Source organism: Colossoma macropomum, unplaced genomic scaffold, assembly GCF_904425465.1.
Source record: "Colossoma macropomum unplaced genomic scaffold, Colossoma_macropomum, whole genome shotgun sequence".
NCBI classification, from domain to species: domain Eukaryota; kingdom Metazoa; phylum Chordata; class Actinopteri; order Characiformes; family Serrasalmidae; genus Colossoma; species Colossoma macropomum.
This window is the reverse complement of record NW_023494804.1, coordinates 11,812,249-11,818,282: the sequence shown is the minus strand read 5'-3', so window position 1 is coordinate 11,818,282 and position 6,034 is coordinate 11,812,249.

The following is a 6,034-nucleotide window of genomic DNA, read 5'->3' as shown; positions in this document are numbered from 1 at the left end:
CCTATCCTTGAAAAAATGTAAAAAAGATTTAATCTCTGGCTACAGAAAGATCTTTCTTTGACTGAAAGGATTTTATTATCCAAAGCTTAGGGTATCTCCAGATCTGTTTATATATCTTTATCATTAGATTTGCCCCATAACATGTGCCAAGAGTTAGATGTTAAAATGTTATTCAACTTCATATGGAAGAATAGACCTCATTATTTAAAAAAGGATGTTTTATGTAATAATAAAAGTATTGGTGGTTTAGAAGTTTTAAGTTATGAAACCTTAAATAATACATTCAAAGCTAACTGGCTTATTAGGCTCATTCAAGAAAAAAATAATATATGGAATACATTTCCAAAGTATTTGTTTAATTTGATGGGTGGTGGGTTCAGCAAATAGTGATATGGGTGTTATAGGCAATGCAAGACAACAAGTGATGGGAAAGAGTGCAGGTTTTGAGCAACAGGAGCACACACCTGTGAGGGCATCACTGCAACAGAGAGTATGAATCTGAAAGAGAAGACAGAGCTTTTCTCTCAGAAACTGTGGCTACTGCAACAGAAGCACTTGAAAGAGGTGTTTTCCAAGGATAAAATCCACACTGTCAATGTTGCAAACAGACAAGCATTAGGTAGAACAGAATACATAGATATTGCAGTTAATGAGGAAGAGAAGGACATGGCTAAACAGTATCTCACTTCACTGTTGCAATTGACAGATCCACATAAAAAATGTCAACACAGATGAGGGAGATCAGATTCCATAGCACAGTATATTGTCGATACAGGAGAAGATTTGAGTCTTTTACAGAAATACTAACAGCTTCAGCTCAGTAATCAGACTTCACAAGATGAAGTTAACAGATTTAATGAAAGAATGAATAGGGTGCACCCAGAAATCTGCCAAATGTATTGATTTCACATAAAAACCAATTATCAGAAGTGACAGTGTAATTAAAAATCTGGTCAAATTGGAGAGAGGAGGCAATTAATACATTTTACTCAGGGACAGTAAAGTTAAAAAGTTTTTTCACATAGGAAAAAAGCATTGCCATATTTCATCAAATCTTAGCGTGGAACCTCTTAAGGTCCATCAAATGTGTTCCAGGGTAGTATGGTGACTTCCAATGTAGCACTATAAGGCATCTGGCCAAAAGGGTCAGAAATGCCACAAAACGGGACTTAAGATTGGAGATTGCTTCTGTAAGGGGAAGAACTCCAAACAATGCTGTAACTGCATTAGGTTTGCATTGTACATTCAAAACCTCTGATATTGTTGAAAAATTCTCAGACCAATAACTATGAAGTACTGGACAAGACCAGAGGATGTGAATTAAAGATGCTTAAGCTGAATGACAGCGATCACAGAGTGGGTCTATTTCCAGGTAAAAGTCTGACCCTAGTCCAGTAAATTCAGTGAAGAGTTTTACATCGAATAATTCCATGTTTTGTGCAAATAGAAGATGAATGCACTCTTTTAAGGATTTCATCCCACTCTTTCTCTGCAAGATTGATCTGTAAATCTTCCTCCCATAAAGACTGAATTCCCTCCAAGGAATCAACCCTAATGGACTGGATTAATTCACAGAGTTGCGATATTATCCTTTTAGGGAGAGGGAGTGGCTTTAGAAATGTATCAAAAAATGTAGAGATCAGCAGAATTGGAAATTCAGGGTTTAGTTCATGGGCAAAGCTGTGAACCTGAAGATATCGAAAGAAGTGGTTTTGGTGATTGAAAATGTCTCTGCTAATTGCTGAAATGATATAAAAGTGCCATCAGCATATACACGATCAGGCATAACATTATGACCACCTCCTTGTTTCTACACTCATTGTCCATTTTATCAGCTCCACTTATTATATAGGTGCACTTCTAGTTCTACAATTACAGACTGTAGTCCATCTGTTTCTCTGCATACTTTGTTGGTGCCTTTTACCCTGTTCTTCAGTGGTCAGGACCCCCATGGACCCTCACAGAGCAGGTACTATTTGGGTGGTGGATCATTCTCAGCACTGTAGTAACACTGACATGGTGGTGGTCTGTTAGTGTGTGTTGTGCTGGTACGAGTGGATCAGACACAGCAGTGGTACTGGAGTTTTTAAACACTGTCTCCACTCACTGTCCACTCTGCTGGACACTCCTACCTTGTCAGTCCATGTTGAAGATGTAAAGTCAGAGACGATAGCTCATGTGCTGCTGCACAGTTTGTGTTGGTTATCCTCTAGTCCTTCATCAGTGGTCACAGGACACTGCCCACAGGACTCTGTTGGCTGGATATTTTTGGTTGGTGGACTATTCTCAGTCCAGCAGTAACACTGAGGTGTTTAAAAACTCCAGCAGCACTGCTGTGTCTGATCCACTTGTACCAGCACAACACACACTAACTCACTACAACCACATCAGTGTTACTACAGTGCTGAGAATGATCCACCACCCAAATAGTACCTGCTCTGTGATGGTCCATGGGGGTCCTGACTACCGAAGAACAGGGTAAAAGGGGGCTAACAAAGTATGCAGAGAAACAGATGGACTACAGTCTGTAATTGTAGAACTACAAAGTGCACCTATATAATAAGTGGAGCTGATAAATTGGACAATGAGCATAGAAACAAGGAGGTGGTCATAATGTTATGCCTGATCGGTGTAAGTCCCCTAGAGTTTTAACACCATGTCTAGACCAAATAGCAAATCCACTGTCCATAGTTCATAGGGGAGACAGATGATTAGAATGGAGTGGGATTGATATGGGAAGGGATGAGAAATTGAAATGTTTCCAAAACTGCTTCCAGATTTTCAAAGAGGACTTAATTACAATATTATATGGCTCGAAATAGGACGAGTAAGCGGGGAATGTAAAATAGCGGTTAGTGAAATTGGTTGACAAGCAGCATCCAAATACAGCCATTCTGGGGCTAGCTGTTTCATAGAAGAGTTGATCCAGTACTGTAATGCTCTCAAATTGCTTGCCCAGTAATAAGCCTGGATATTAGGCTGCCATACCACCCAATGATTTAGGGCATTGAATCAGAGTTTTCCGCAGTCTGGGTGGCCATTTATTCCATAAATATTCTGAAATTAAATTGTGTAGTGTTCGAAAAAAGGTTTTAGGGATGAAAACTGGCATAGTCTAGAATAGATATGATAATTTAGGCAGCATATTAATTTTAATCACATTAATTCTTGCAGCAAAAGAGGTTAGTAGAAGTGCCCATCTTTTAAGGTCTTGTTTAATTTTGGACAACATTGGGTGGAAGTTAGCATTAAACAGATTCTCGAATTTATCTGTTATTCAAATCCCTAAATACTTAAATTTCTGATGTGCTATTGTAAAGGGTAAAGAGTGTAAAGGATATTCATGTTAGGGGTTGGAAACTCTAGGCACCTCACGATTCGATTCGATTACGATTCAGAGGGCTGCGATGCGATTATAAAACGATTATCGATGCATCTTGATGCATCCTTCTTTCTATACACAATTTCTTTTTTCTCACTGTGTGAGGACTTGGTAGTTTTAAAGCAAAGCATTCGTAATGAGCCATAATGCATTTACTTCCAATATCTTTTATTAATAAAACAAACGGAAGCAATGAGGCAAGTCAGATGGAAGGCTCTCATTCACTGCTTTTGTTTGGAGCACATGAGATGCAGGCTGCCACTCATCTGAAAAAATTGTAGTTAGCTACTTTGTAGGTAATTTCCCAAAATTTGTAGCTAGCTACAATTTAGCTACTTTTCCAGAAAAAGTAGTAGCTACTTTTTAGCTACTTTTTGAAAAGTAGTGCACTACTTTTTAGCTACTTTCAAAGCGCGATTGTCAATGTTTGTAAATCTCCATCTGACACACCAAACAAGCCCGACTGAAAGTGTGAACAAGACACTGCATTTAATCATGTGCCAGAAAGAAACATCCAATTGAAAAGCTGCAAGTATTCAAAAAGATCACCAAAAAGTAAGTTTAAGTGTAACCAACAATCAAACTTACACAACCAAAGACGTGATATCCAACAAAAATTTAGACTAAGTAAAGGCAAAGTCAATCATTCCAGGTTTTTCCTAACAAAAATCAACAAAAATAACCGGATACAAACTAAACAATTTTGTGCAAAGCATTGTCAACTGTTGAAATAAAACTGCTCCAATTTAAACATTTCAGCATGATATGTACAGACATGACATTCAGAGTCCTTTGTTAAACTTCAGCAACACTTTAGCTTCAAAATTCTCATCAGTGACTCTGGCTCTGTTTGGAGTGAGAATCAGGCCTGCACAGCTGAATAATCTCTCCCCTGCTGCAGAGCTGTTGCGGTTCCACAGCAGAACTAGATTTTTAGGTAAAATAACATAATCCTCCTTTGCTGTAAAATCGTTACACAGTTCTAACACAGCTTTCACAATAAATGGTTCTTAAACGCTGGAGTTACTGCATAACTGCTAATTCACCAACCTTTAATGCGGAAGACTGACGCGCAGACTGCTGGTCACACAGCAGTTCCGATAACCGCATCTAGCTCATAGCCAACAAAAAGGCAAAGAGAGAGATTTAAGACGAACATCAATAATTTGGAGATTACTATATTTTATGTATTATATTATATGTATTTATATGCACTCAACTGGTTTCCTCATATGTTTAATCTGCAACAACTCACGAAGCTGAAGTCGTTTATCATTCACCTGCTTCTCGTTCGAATTCTCCCGTTCCACCATAAATGGTGCAACAGTACAATCTGGCGCGTCAGGCACCATTTAAGGTGAAATGGGACAATTTGAACAAGAAGCTAGAGAACGAGAAGCGACTGCAACCTCGCAAAAAGTCGAACATTGACAGACATTTTACAAGAAGCTCGCAGAAAACTTTCCCGAGATGCGATAGAAAATGGCTATGGCTGACCGGAAGCTTAAAGTCTGCATTTTCATTTATATTATTTTTTTAGCCTGTACTAGCACATTAGCACATAGTGAGACATATTTACAGCCAAGATGGTAAAACGGATATAAAATGTTCTGGCTCCCAAGGTGGTTGCATTTTTGTTGAAAGTTAAGCCTGCTAGTAAAGGGTGATCAGCGATTGGGGCCAGCGTGTGACTATTTGCTTGAACTGTCCGCGGCTCAGTCAGGACAGTTGCCAACAGCCCAGTAACGACCGCGTTCTATGGTTCCGATTTTGCACAGATTACCTGAAGCCTGTAGCGAAATTGTAGCAAAAATGATCGCTATAGCTACACAACAATTTATAGGTGCTATAGGTATTAGCTACATTTAATAAAACTGTAGTGGCTACAGCTATTAGCTACAAAAATTTGTAGTTAGCTACAAAAAGTAGCGCGCTACTTAGCTACTTCCCCATTCCTGGACACAACTTGCATGATAGTATGGCTCCTGTCCAGGTCCTTTTTCCCTTCAACTCCATAGAAGCCAAAGTGCTTCCATACGCTAGCTCAGGCATCAGCAACATACGGCTCTTTTACTGGCCTGGTGCGGCTCCACAGCAGAATTAAATTTTTACGTAAAAATAAAATAATTCTCCTTTGCAGTAAAATAAATCTGTTAATCGTTCTAACACTATTTTAACAATAGATGGTCTTGAACACTACTAATTTACCTCCCTATAACCATGAAGGTTGGCGTGCAGACTGCAGGTCACATAGCAATGCAAACAGTCTCGCCCAGCTAGTAGCTAACAAAAAGGCAAAGAGAAAGATTTAAGATGAACGTCTGGAGACGAATGGACTTATTGGCATTCATAAGCACTGCAGCTGGTTTCCTGGTACTTTTAATCTCCAACGAGAAACTGACAAATACTAAAAAGTCGCGGGGCTGAAGTCAGCTTAGGTTATCCAGGTTACAAAGTTTCCACCAAAACCAAATTTTTCCAAAGCACAAAACAAATATCCCCATTTGACACAATCAAATGCCTTCTCTGCATCCATTGATATGACTACTTCAGGGTGTTTGGATACTGTGGTGTCATAGATAATGTTTAGCAGTTGTCTAATATTGGAGAAGGCATGTCTAACCCCGCCTGGTCAATGGAAATTAACACCGG